The sequence below is a fragment of the Gopherus evgoodei genome, chromosome 4, assembly GCF_007399415.2.
Source record: "Gopherus evgoodei ecotype Sinaloan lineage chromosome 4, rGopEvg1_v1.p, whole genome shotgun sequence".
Lineage (NCBI taxonomy): Eukaryota > Metazoa > Chordata > Testudines > Testudinidae > Gopherus > Gopherus evgoodei.
In genome coordinates, this window is record NC_044325.1 from 90,286,904 (window position 1) to 90,300,809 (window position 13,906).

Sequence of the window (13,906 nt, forward strand, 5' to 3'; positions counted from 1 at the left end):
TGATCAGCCACCATTATTGCACTGAGCCCTAAAACCTCCCATTGGAACAAATTCAGTCCTGGTGGAGCAATTCCATGGACGCTTATAAGGAAGTAAAGAGCTTGTGGTTAAGGCACTTCACTAGGATTTGCATTGGAGACCTGGGTTTAATTCTCAGTACTACTGCAAATATCTTGTGTGACCTTGGGCAAATCACTTAGTCTCTTTGTGCCTCACTGTCCTCATCTATAAAATGCTGACGTTACAGGGCAGTTGTGAGGATACATCCAATTCTGAAAGTGGTTAATCACTGTAAAGATGGGGGACAGGAGGCAAATAAGTACTGAGATATGTATGAAGTTGAATCTACTGACACTAGATCTGAATTTGGTTCAGTTGTGACAAGAACTCCACAACTCTTAGGGAGTTCAATCCAGTTTTCTGAGTAGAAAAGTGAACTGTTTCTTATAGTCAGTTAAGGTGGGGTCAGTTCCCTCTTACCATAAAGCAAAGGATGCCATTTTATCCCCAGTGGTGCATAAATGTGGAAGACAGAGTATTCTTTCAAATACCCTCATCCATACAGGAGCCTTTCTTTCAGCTTTGTTGATTTCTGAGTAATCCTTCTTCCCCTATTAGCAGCTGCCCATATGCACCTTACTGATGGGGGGAGTGACACAACTGCATTCCTCCACCTGCTAAATCTCATTCAGTGAATCAGCCAGAAAGATTGGTGTGAGAGGGAAGCATCTGCTGGCCACCTCTTTGAACATGTTTCTTCTGTGACCTACACAGTCTCAGTGGGCTTGGGGAAGGAGAATCTCAGACCTGCTGCTTCACTTCACATGGCAGTAGTGTTCTGCATTCTAATGCTTCTGTGTCCTGTCAGACATGCTCTGTCTTTTCTCTCTGAGATTTTGTGTTATTCTACTGCTGTTACTGGATAATGATTTCAACAGTATCATCAACCTTTAGAGTGTGAGAAACCACATAATGCATGAATATCATTCTGGTTTCCTACTTTAAGCCAATTATTCGCTGAATTCACTGGATTTTCCCATCAATCTTTGAATAAATTATTCCACTAACAATATATGACCAGCTATAAAGCTGTTTGGAAAAAACTATTAATTGAAAAATACTAGGGAAAATATTGGAAAAATATTAATTCACGAATATTATTTTATCAAATAATTTGTTCAATGCATAACAGTAAAATTCACAGGATAATTGTATATGACAAATTAATGTTTGATTATCTCTGCTTAGAAGCTCAGATGAAGTTCTAATTCCCACTGGATATTTGCTTATCTAATGTTTAGCAGACCGTATGCCATATTTCTCATGATTCTACTTGGCCATTGAATGACCGTGGATGAGTCACTCAGGCCCAAATTATCAAGCCTCCAATTTTGGGTGTCTTGGTTTTTGAGTGTCCAACCTCATATATGTAAGGCCTGATTTTTAAAAGTGTTGACCATCCATTGCTCTCATTAACTTTAATTGCAGTTGTGAGTGCACAGCAACTCTGATCATCAGGCTGTGATGTTATTAACATGAACTGTGACCATATAGATCACAAAGTTCCTATAGTGGCACCAAATCTTGTACAAAGGAAGTCAGGTAAGGTGTCTATGAAAAAGTTATGATTTGCTGGTTATGTCTATGCTGTCTGTATGCATGTATCATTTCTGTATTTAAAGTTATAAGTATTGGCTCTATAGTGTCTGTATTTCAAACTTGTGCTGTGCTTCTGGGTGACACCCCAGACAGTTTGGCATCAGCACTGCCTGGCCTGCCTGAGGACTCATTAAGGACCATCAGCTATACAACTGACCCATTCAGAGAAGGCAGATTCACCTTGTGACTCAGCAAGGCATGCAGGGACATGCCTATAGACAGAACTTTTCCATGCCATGTGCTGGGTAGCTTGTGTTTGGAACAAAGGAAGCACAAGCCACATGGCAAATGGACTATAAAAGGCAACTGCATCTCCTCCATCTGGTGTTCAATCCTGCTTCTTACCTCTGGAGGAACTTTGTTACACTGAAGCTCTGAACAAAGGACTGAATGACCCACCCAAGCTGTGGATGTACTCTAGAGACTTGATTTGAGCTTGCAGTTTATTCCATCACTGCTACAAGCCTGAACCAAGAACTTTGCCATTACTATACGTAATTAATTCTATTTAACCAGTTTTAACTCTCATCTATATTTCTTTCTTTTTATGAATAAACCTTTAGATTTTAGATTCTAAAGGATTGGAAACAGCGTGATTTGTGGTAAGATCTAATTTGTATATTGACCTGGGTCTGGGGCTTGGTCCTTTGGGATCGGGAGAACCTTTTTTCTTTTACTGGCGGGTTGGTTTTCATAACCATTCATTCCCATAAGAAGCAGTGCTGGTGGTAATACTAGGAAAGTGGAGCGTGTAAGGGAATTGCTTGTATGACTTCTGGTTAGCCAGTGGAGTAAAAATGAAGTCCTCTCTGTTTGGCTGGTTTGGTGTGCAAAGGACCCCAGCCTTGGGCTGTGACTGCCCTGCTCTAAAGCAATTTGTCCTGAATTAATACTCTCAGTAGTGTCCCACCAAAGGCCACATTGTTATACAGGCTCTTGAAAACTCCATTTGGGAACCCCAAAACTGATCACTCTCAGCTCCCAGTGAGGCCAGTGGCACACCCAGGTGCCTCGCAACTTTGAAAATTCGGTCACTTTAGTGAAGATTAAAAGAGGTGATTGTCATAAACAGATAGTTAAGGGTTAATGTCTCTTTTACCTGTAAAGGGTTAACAAACAGGGAACCAAAAACGCCTGACCAGAGGACCAATCAGGAAACAAGATACTTTAAAATCTCGGTGGAGGGAAGCCTTTGTTTGTGTTTTTTGGGTTTTGCTTTGTTCCCTCTGGGTCCTGGAAGGGACTAGACGTGCAACCAGGTTTCTTGCCAATCTCCCTGCTACAGTCTCTTAATTATTCAGAATAGTGAGTATTAAGTAGGAAAGGCGTTATAGTCTTTTGATTGTTTTCTGTATTTGCAAATGTGTATTTTGCTGGAAGTATTTTAAATTGTATTTTGCTGGGGGGAGGCTTCTCTCTAGTGTCTTAAGCTGAAAGACCCTGTAATTTTTACCATCTAAATTACAGAGACAACATTTACTTTTTTTCTTTCTTTTTTATTAAAAGTTTTGCTTTTTAAGACCTGTTTGATTTTTTCCCCTTGTTGAGGCTCAAGGGAATTAAGTCTGTACTTACCAGGAAATTGGTGAGAGGCAAGGAGGGGGAAAGGGTGGAATCCCTTTGTTTAGATTCACGAAGCTTGAATCTGTCTATCTCTCCAGGATAGCCCAGGGAGGGAACGCCTGGGAGGGGGAGAGAAAGGGGGGAGAAAAATCTGATTTCTCTGTGTTGTGATTCAAGGAGTTTGAATCACGGTGATCTCCTAGTGTACCCAGGGCAGGAAAGATCTGGGAGGAAGAAAGGGGGCGGAAATGGTTTATTCCCCTTTGTTGTAAGACTCAAGGAATTTGGGCCTTAGGGTCCCCAGGGAAGTTTTTGGGGGGACCAGAGTGTACCAGGCACTGGAATTCCTGGTTGATGGCAGCGTATCAGATCTAAGCAGGTAATTAAGCTTAGAGGAATTCATGCTGGTACCCCAACTTTTGGACTCTAAGGTTCAAATTGGGGAATTATATCATGACATGGTGGCAGTGGTGGGATAAGAATCCAAAAGCCAGTGAGTTAAAAGCAAAAGCCAGTAGGATTATTATTTTTCTTCTTTTCCCTCTGCTAGCTGTTTGTAAGCAGAGGAGAGGGTTTTTAAAACTACAGCCAGAAATTTTTTTTTCTTTTCTCTTTTCTGGTTGTGCAGAGAGACTGCCTGAAGACAGAGACATTAAAGTTTAACAAGGGTCTTTTGTTAAACAAAAGGACTCCAGCTGTGAGTCAACAGAGACCAGCAAAACACACCTGCAAATTAAAGGGTTTTCTTTTGTTCTAACTGAAACGTGAAAGACAGTTAGAAGGAGTTAGAAAAGGCTCTGTTGCTAAGTAACCCTAAGAAGGCAGCAGAGGAACAGCATTTCAGGCAGTAAACAGAAGAGAGCACACCAGCACAAGAAAGCAGGAAGGATGAGCACCAGTGCAGCAACAAGCAAACTAAAAATAGCTAAACTAGAAGCAATAAACAAACACAATGAACATAAAAAAGAATGGAAGTAATTCAGGCAGAAATGGCCAGGGAAGAGGCTGCCCACAGGAAAGACATGGAGAAGCAACAAAAAGAGATGGAAAAGCAATAAATAGAGATGGAAAAGCAACAAAAAGAGATGGAAGATAGGGAAAAAGAGAGAAAGCATGAACTGGAATTAGTGCAGGCCAGGCAGCATGCTCCAGCCAACCCTACCAACCCTTCGCCAGTTATTGTTCCACATCCCAAGAAATTTCCCACCTACAAAGCAAGTGATGACACTGAGGCCTTCTTAGAAAATTTTGAGAGAGCCTGCCTTGGGTACAACATCTCTGAAGACCAGTACATGATAGAGCTGAGGCCACAGCTCAGTGGACCCTTAGCAGAGGTGGCGGCTGAAATGCCTAAGGAGAACATGAATGATTATAAACTTTTTCAAACCAAGGCCAGAATCAGAATGGGGATAACACCTGAGCATGCCCATCGGCGATTCAGAACCCTAAGATGGAAACCAGATGTGTCATTTCCCCGACATGCCTACCACATTGGAAAGAATTATGAGGCCTGGATATCAGGAACACAGATTAACAATATGGACGAGCTACACCTCCTAATACAAATGGAGCAGTTCTTAGAGGGTGTTCCTGAGGAAATAGAAAGGTACATCCTAGATGGGAAACCCAAAACTATAACCGAGGCTGGAAAGAATGGATGGAAGTGACAGAAAAAAAAAAGCTACTGTCAAGGGGAGCGAATACCCTAGGGGGCACACCAACAATAAACCCTATAACTGAGGGCAGCCCAAGACCCCACCTACAACCCAAGGAAAGCCACAGACGCCCTATTCTCCCACCTCACCAGTCTCCAATAACCCACCTCAGCCCAGTGACCAGTCAGCTGGGCGATGCTTTAAGTGTAATGAACTGGGACATATAAAGGCCAACTGCCCCAAGAACCCCAACCGAGTGCAGTTCATTACACCACCATCACACCAAAGATTCCCAGGTCCAGATGCCTCTCAAATACCCTCGGAGTGAAGGGAAACTTTGAGAGTGGGCGGAAAGAAGGTTACTGCATGGAGAGACACGGGGGCACAAGTGTCAGCTATCCACCAATCCTTGGTGGACCCCAAATTCATCAACCCAAAGGCCCAAGTGACAATTTACCCCTTCATGTCACAAGCTATAGACTTGCCTACAGCTGAACTGCCTGTCCAGTACAAAGGCTGGTCAGGAATGTGGACTTTTGCAGGCTATGACAATTATTCCATCCCCATGCTACTGGGGGAAGACTTGGCCAACCAGGTGAAGCAGGCCAAGAGAGTGGGAATGGTTACACGTAGCCAAACCAGGCAAGCTTCCAGATCCATTCCTGTTCCTGAGCCGTCCACAAGGGCCCCGTCTGTGTTACCAGAGACCCAGACAGAGGTAGTGGACCTGGATCCCCTGCCAACAACTGAAACAGCCACAGTGCCTCCAGTCCCAGACCAGGAACTGGAAAAGCAACCAACACCATAACCATTGCCAGCACTAATGCCAGCGCTTGAAAACCCACCTTCAACCCCAACGCCAGAGGGTGCCAGCTAGCCTGAACTGGCAGAAGCAGCAAACAACCATACCCAAGAGGCTCAGCCGGAGCCTGAAATACCACTTGGTGCACCAGCGGAGAGCGGTTCACCAGCAACGGAAACAACCCCATCACCTACATTGCTTCCAGAGGGACCAAGCACAAGTCCACAGTCTAAGAAAGAACTGGTGTCTCCAGCTTCAAGGGAACAGTTCCAGACTGAGTAGGAAGCAGATGACAGCCTTCAGAAAGCTTGGGGGGCAGCACAGAGCACCCCACCACCTCTTAGCTCTTCTAACCTATCCCGGTTTGTTGTAGAACAAGGACTTTTATACAAGGAGACTCTTTCTGGTGGACACCAGGAAGACTGGCATCCACAAAAACAGTTGGTGGTTCCAACTAAGTACCGGGAAAAGCTCTTAAGCTTAGCCCATGATCATCCCAGTGGCCATGCTGGGGTGAACAGAACCAAAGACCGGTTGGGGAAGTCCTTCCACTGGGAGGGGATGGGCAAGGATGTTGCCAAGTATGTCCAGTCTTGTGAGGTGTGCCAAAGAGTGGGAAAGCCCCAAGACCAGGTCAAGGCCCCTCTCCAGCCACTCCCCATAATTGAGGTCCCATTTCAGCGAGTAGCTGTGGATATTCTGGGCCCTTTCCCAAAAAAGACACCCAGAGGAAAGCAGTACATACTGACTTTTGTGGACTTTGCTACCCGATGGCCAGAAGCAGTAGCTCTAGGCAACACCAGGGCTAAAGCTGTGTGCCAGGCCCTAACAGACATTTTTGCCAGGGTACGTTGGCCCTCCGATATCCTTACAGATTCAGGATCTAATTTCCTGGCAGGAACTATGAAAGAACTGTGGGAAACTCATGGGGTGAATCACTTGGTTGCCACCCCTCACCACCATCAAACCAATGGCCTGGTCAAAAGGTTTAATGGAACTTTGGGGGCCATGATAAGTCAATTCATCAATGAACACTCCAATGACTGGGACCTAGTGTTGCAGCAGTTGTTTTTTGCCTACAAGGCTGTACCACATACCAATTTAGGTGTTTTTTACTGTTTGAACCTGTGTATGGCCATGAGGTTAAGGGGCCATTACAGTTGGTGAAGCAGCAATGGGAGGGGTTTACGCCTTCTCCAGGAACTAACATTCTAGACTTTGTAAGCAACCTACAAAACACCCTCCAACACTCTTTAGCCCTTGCGAAAGAAAACCTAAAGGATGCTCAAAAAGAACAAAAGGCCTGGTATGATAGATATACCAGAAAGTGTTCCTTCAGGGTAGGAGACCAGATTATGGTCTTGAAGGCGCAACAGGCCCATAAGATGGAAGCATCTTGGGAAGGGCCATTCACGGTCTAAGAGCACCTCGGAGCTGTTAACTACCTCATAGCATTTCCCCATTCCTCCCTAAAGTCCAGAGTGTACCATGTTAATTCTCTCAAGCCATTTTATTCCAGAGACTTACAGGTTTGTCAGTTTACAGCCCAGGGAGGAAATGACGCTGAGTGGCGTGAAGGTGTATACTATGAAGGAAAAAGTGACGGTGGCGTGGAAGAGGTGAACCTCTCCACAACCCTGGAATGTCTGCAGCGGCAACAGATCAGGGAGCTGTGCACTAGCTTTGCCCCATTATTCTCAGCCACCCCAGGACAGACTGAACGGGCATACCACTCCATTAACACAGGTAATGCTCACCCAATTAGAACCCCACCCTACCGGGTGTCTCCTCACGCCCAAGCTGCTATAGAATGGGAAATCCAGAACATGCTACAGATGGGTATAATACGCTCATCTACCAGTGCATGGGCATCTCTAGTGGTTCTGGTACCCAAACCAGATGGGGAAATATGCTTTTGCGTGGACTACTGTAAGCTAAATGCGGTAACTCGTCCAGACAACTATCCAATGCCACGCACCGATGAGCTATTGGAGAAGTTGGGACTTGCCCCGTTCATATCTACAATAGACTTAACCAAGGGGTACTGGCAAGTACCGCTAGATGAACCTGCCAAGGAAAGGTCAGCATTCATCACCCATGCGGGGGTGTATGAATTTAATGTGCTTCCTTTCGGGCTGCAAAATGCACCCGCCACCTTCCAGAGGCTGGTAAATGGTCTACTAGCAGGACTGGGAGAATATGCAGTTGCTACCTCGATGATGTGGCCATTTTTTCTGACTCCTGGCCTGAACACCTAGAACACCTGGAAAAGGTCTTTGAGCGCATCAGGCAGGCAGGACTAAGTGTTAAGGCCAAAAAGTGTCAAATAGGCCAAAACAGAGTGACTTACCTGGGACACCAGGTGGGTCGAGGAACCATAAACCCCCTACAGGCCAAGGTGGATGCTATCCAAAAGTGGCCTGTCCCAAAGTCAAAGAAACAGGTCCAATCCTTCTTACGCTTGGCAGGGTATTACAGGCGATTTATACCACACTACAGCCAAATCGCTGCCCCACTGACCGACCTGACCAGAAGACCCAGCCGAATGCAGTTAAGTGGATTAATGAGTGTCAGAAGGCCTTTACCCAGCTTAAGGTGGCGCTCATGTCTGACCCTGTGCTAAGGGCCCCGGACTTTTACAAACCATTCCTAGTAACCACAGATGCATCTGAGCGTGGTATAGGAGCAGTTCTCATGCAGGAAGGACCGGATCACAACTTCTATCCTGTTGTGTTTCTCAGCAAGAAACTGTCTGAGAGGGAAAGTCACTGGTCAATCAGTGAGAAGGAATGCTACGCCATTGCGTACGCCCTGGAAAAGCTACGCCCATACGTTTAGGGACTGCAGTTCCAGCTACAAACCGACCATGCTGCACTAAAGTGGCTTCATATTGCCAAGGGGAACAACAAAAAACTGCTTCGATGGAGTTTAGCTCTCCAAGATTTTGATTTTGAAATTCAACACATTTCAGGAGTTTCTAACAAAGTAGCTGATGCACTCTCTCGTGAAAGTTTCCCAGAATCCACTGGTTAAAATTTGTCCTTAAAATGTAGAAAGTCTTGTAGTTTACATACTTAGTAGTATATGTAAAGGTGCATGTGTTGTATTAATCTGTTTATTCTAAAGTTCTAGGAAGAAATCACGGCCAGTCACATTTCCCACTGTCTGCGATTTGGGGGGCGTGTCATAAACAGATAGTTAAGGGTTAATGTCTTTTTTACCTGTAAAGGGTTAACAAACAGGGAACCAAAAACACCTGACCAGAGGACCAATCAGGAAACAAGATACTTTAAAATCTCGGTGGAGGGAAGCCTTTGTTTGCGTTTTTTGGGTTTTGCTTTGTTCTCTCTGGGTCCTGGAAGGGACTAGATGTGCAACCAGGTTTCTTGCCAATCTCCCTGCTACAGTCTCTTAATTATTCAGAATAGTGAGTATTAAGTAGGAAAGGCGTTATAGTCTTTTGATTGTTTTCTGTGTTTGCAAATGTGTATTTTGCTGGAAGTATTTTAAATTGTATTTTGCTGGAGGGGAGGCTTCTCTCTAGTGTCTTAAGCTGAAAGACCCTGTAACTTTTACCATCTAAATTACAGAGACAACATTTACTTTTTTTCTTTCTTTTTTATTAAAAGTTTTGCTTATTAAGACCTGTTTGATTTGTTCCCCTTGTTGAGGCTCAAGGGAATTGAGTCTGTACTTACCAGGAAATTGGTGAGAGGCAGGGAGGGGGGAAGGGTGGAATCCCTTTGTTTAGATTCACGGAGCTTAAATCTGTCTATCTCTCCAGGATAGCCCAGGGAGGGAACGCCTGGGAGGGGGAGAGAAGAGGGGGAGAAAAACCTGATTTCTCTGTGTTGTGATTCAAGGAGTTTGAATCACGGTGATCTCCTAGTGTACCCAGGGTGGGAAAGATCTGGGAGGAAGAAAGGAGAGGGGGAGGGGAATGGTTTATTCCCCTTTGTTGTAAGACTCAAGAAATTTGGGTCTTGGGGTCCCCAGGGAAGGTTTTGGGGGGACCAGAGTGTACCAGGCACTGGAATTCCTGGTTGGCGGCAGCGTATCAGATCTAGAAAGGTAATTAAGCTTAGAGGAATTCATGCTGGTACCCCAACTTTTGGACTCTAAGGTTCAAATTGGGGAATTATATCATGACAGTGATTATGAATCATCTGGAATTCAGGTATCTAAGTTGAGACACATGATCCTGAAATATTTGGAGCTAGGTGGATGGATGCCGAAGTGGAGGCACTGAGACTGCTCTAAGTAACTTGTTGTGGAAAATCGACCACACGGTTGATTTTAGATCAGAGAGCCTGAGGCACCTTTATTTCATACAAGCATATATGCAGGGAGAGACAGCATATACCCCACGCAAGAGGCAGGCTGCTCTGCTTTTTACAAATTTTACCATGCTTATAAAGGTTAAAACCGCAAAATGTAGCACGCTGGTTACACATGTTATTTGCCTTATTTGGAATATAATGTTGATAACAAGCAAGCTGACCAATTAATTCTCCATCTATGGCTTTTCCTGTTATTGTCTTTGCCAGTCAAGTCTGCAGTTTGACTGTTCTAGCACCTTTTCTGTAGTCCTGACAGCAGGCTCAGCTGTTGTAACTTAACAGATCTCCTGGTTCCCCTTTATCCAATTTCCAGTTCCTCTTAGTTGGGGTCCTGATCACATGTATGCCCTTTGTACAGGATAAACAAGCTTAGCTGTTGCTTTATAGCTGTGCTTAATAGGTCTTAGGCCTGCAAACTTAGTGGTTGCTTTCTAACTTTTGCTCAGGCCTAAAGGGTTGGGTGGGGGGGTTCCCTAACATTTCCCTCCTTTGATGCCATTCCACTGGCATCATATTAATTTAAACTTCGATGTTCATTAAATCTTTAATTTTTTACTGGTTGCTTGTTGTTCGTGGATTGAGGTCGTTTCCTCATACCTGGGTATATCCGGCGTTTGGCAGGCCAATTCCCTAAGAGGGATTAGGGCTACTTGGTCAGAGGTTACCTTTGGAATAGGTGACTGGTGAGGGGAACAACAAGGGGGGAAACATCGTCTGCAACAACAGCAGCAGAAGCATATACTGATTAATATAGAAATTATTATAATTCCCCAGGTGATAATGTGGTGGGGTTGGAGCTGCTGGAAGGTTATGGTTATAAAGCACAAGGCATCATACTTAGTGCAAAGAGTTGAAACTTTATAGGCTGTCTGAAAGGGTTTTTTTTTGTTTGTTTGTTTTTACTCTGGTACATGTTTTGGAGCTGGTGGATTTGCTCCTGCAGCTCAGAGATTTGTTGGACCTCCGGTAGGAGGGAGAGTAAATTGTGGAATCGATCAGGGACCAGAGTGGTTTAATTAAATGGCACCTGAAATCGGAGGCTCACCTGCATATTCTTATCGGCGGGCCAGTAGACGACGTGATTTCCTGAAGTCGTGTGCAGATGAAAGTGTACATCCCACAAAATAGCATTGTTGACATAGACAAGCCATTATTAGCCTGGATAAGTGGCTGTGCATCAATGGTTGTTATCTGTCCGGTACCCTCCCAACAAATATGATCATTAATAGTGACAATTTCTCCTGGCTTAAGTTTTCAAATACACTGAAGCTGTGGGGGTTCTAATGGCCAGAAGGTCCATTGATTTCCGAATCCTATCCAAATATCAGGTGTTATTTCTGGGGTGCCAATCAAGAAATGGTTAGGGCCATCGGGCGGTCTCACTTCCCATACATCCCAGTGGATGACCCAGTCCCACATACAACCTCCCTAAGGATCTGGGAGGATTTGGTATGTGGGAGTCCACAATTCTTTCATTGGCCCCATAGGCCTGGAAGGAGCACTGTGAGCACCAGCATTTCCATCCAGAAAATCTTCAAGTGTGCCTCCAGGGCCACAGATCAGATGATACACCTGAAGCACCCATAAGGGCGGTGGGCCAAGCCTGGTGTTCAAGATCACTCTGAACGGCCATTAGCTGGTCGTTCAGAAAATCCTGCACCTCAGAACAAGCCAGATCCCACCACAATGCCTTCCCTGCTTCAGCAATGCTTAAGAGCATTTTCTCAATAAAACTTGGGTCAGAGAACTAAGGGTGGAGACAACATGCAATTCGCCCACTCCAGCCCAGATACTGCTTACCTGTGCCCCGGAAATAAGCCTATGGCCTGGGCCAATTGGCCCAATTTTTCATCATGCTGTTGATTTTTGTAAATATTCCAAACAGAAGTGGCACTATTTTTCCCGTCCTACAAGGAGCCAGTTAAGACCCTCCTTTGGTGGGAGGATGCACCCCAAGTCTGTACCAACCCCAAGGGCAGCCCCTCAGGAGCAATTGGGACAGGTAGCTGTGATCTGGAAGTGGGATAAGAGCAGGGTAAATTTGATAGTTCCCAGCCTGGCATTAAGTGTGGTCCATCTGAACCCCCCTGGTTTTTTTTTTTTCCTAGAAGAACCATACCACAACTGCTGGTCATACACTCGGATACTTCTTCGGGAGGCCTCTAGGTTTGTCATATGGGAGGGAGAATACTATAACAGGGTACAGGTTATGTTGTTGGTTACTGGAATAGCCTCTAAACAGAAAAATATTCCCGTGGCCAGGCAAGTCCTGTGAGTATATGCTTGGTTGTTTACTAGTGAGGCTACTGATTGGCTAATATTTAGAAAAATATTACTTTCCCATCCCCACTCCAAGTTCATTAAGGAGGAGAGGTTAAGGAACATTAAAAGTTTCATTTTCAGGTAGTTTTGGCTAGCTTCCGCAAGCTATTCTTCAAGATTTCGTAGTCTTAATTCACTTAGCTGTCCAGCAATGAGGCTGCAAGAGAGAGATTACCAGCACAATCACCTTGCTTGCTTGGAGGCTTTATTATGTCCTCAAGTGGAGAGGTTGTTTTCTTAACAAGGCACAGTGGGTCTGTCAGCAGACAAAGGAGAAGTTACCAGTTCTTTTACCTTGTCCTTCACTCCTGCCGTCCAGAGGGAGTAACAACACCAGAAGGAAAGATAGACTGATCATCAGTCGGAGAGCCATTACAGTGAGAAACATGGGCAGGTAGTCAATTCTTGGCACTTCACAGCGGTGTTGGTAATTAACAGGATTTGATAAGGATCTTTCAGCATGGGGCCAGGGCAGTTCCTCGCTGGTGGACCTCCATGTAGACCCAGTCTTCTGGTTTCAGCGAACGGCAGAGCTACTGTATATAAAAAGACCTAACACATTTCATTAGTGCCTGGCAATAATTACGCATTGTGCCATTTATTAAATGAATGCCCATCTGAGCGAAAGCCAGCAGGGCACTGTCGGTAGTTACATTGGGTGCCCTGGTAGAAATTTTATGAGGGTTGAGTGTGGTTTTTTAATTGGAAGTGGCCTTCTAAGGGCATTTGGCCATACTGGATCTGTGAAGCTGCACATGACTTAGTTATAATTTGTCCAGTAAAATTAGGTTCACATTCACTGTTGCTACTCACAGGTATGCCAAAGTTTCACAATAGCTTTGACATTTGCCTTTTTACAATTATTAAAACTAACATATACTCATAAGAGCAGCATTTTGGCATGTTTATAAAGTCAATCTGAATATTTACAAAGGGTCCCCGTGGAGTGGGGTGAGCTGCCGGTCCGGTCCAGACTAGTTTTCCACTGTTGTGTGCCAGACAAATAGGGCAAGAATTACAATATTGCGGAGCCAGTCCGGACTGGACCGGCAGCTCACCCTACTCCATGGGGACCCTTTGTAAATATTCAGATTGACTTTATAAACATGCCATGGAGCTAGGTGGATGGATGCCAAAGTGGAGGCACTGAAACTGCTCTAAGTAACTCCAGGACTCCAAAGGCTCCAGCTGTCCTAAGGATCAGGTGAATGGAAATAATTGAGACCTTCCTTTTCTCTGACTCTAATCTGTATGGAATGGAGCTTGACTGTATCTGGGGATCTGGTACATATGTTTTATATGTCAGATTGGGTATAAATTACCAATGCATAACAGAATCACTGCCCTCTAGATTCATGCCATGTTTTCTGAATTTTGCAATAACTGGAAATTAGTCTGTTAATGGTGTGTCCTTTTGATCCTCTCTCCTTCCTCAGCTGGTTATTAGCAGATCTCTTCAATACAGCATTATCTGATTCCTCCCCTTTCAGTAGAATCCATTCACCACTTTACAATGGGGCTAGTGTGCTTTGAAGATTTTAGAATGAAAATGATTAATAACTGTT

At 44.6% G+C, this 13,906-nt stretch overlaps 1 long non-coding RNA gene across 1 annotated transcript; it reads right to left on the reverse strand.

Annotated features, from left to right (window-relative positions):
- Positions 1-13,041: 13,041 nt before the first annotated feature.
- Positions 13,042-13,230, reverse strand: LOC115651342. Its single transcript, XR_004000327.1, has 2 exons — positions 13,200-13,230; positions 13,042-13,140 (listed from the first exon to the last, which is right to left on the reverse strand). It is a non-coding gene; the product is annotated as an uncharacterized LOC115651342 (long non-coding RNA).
- Between the last annotated feature and the right edge of the window lie 676 nt (positions 13,231-13,906).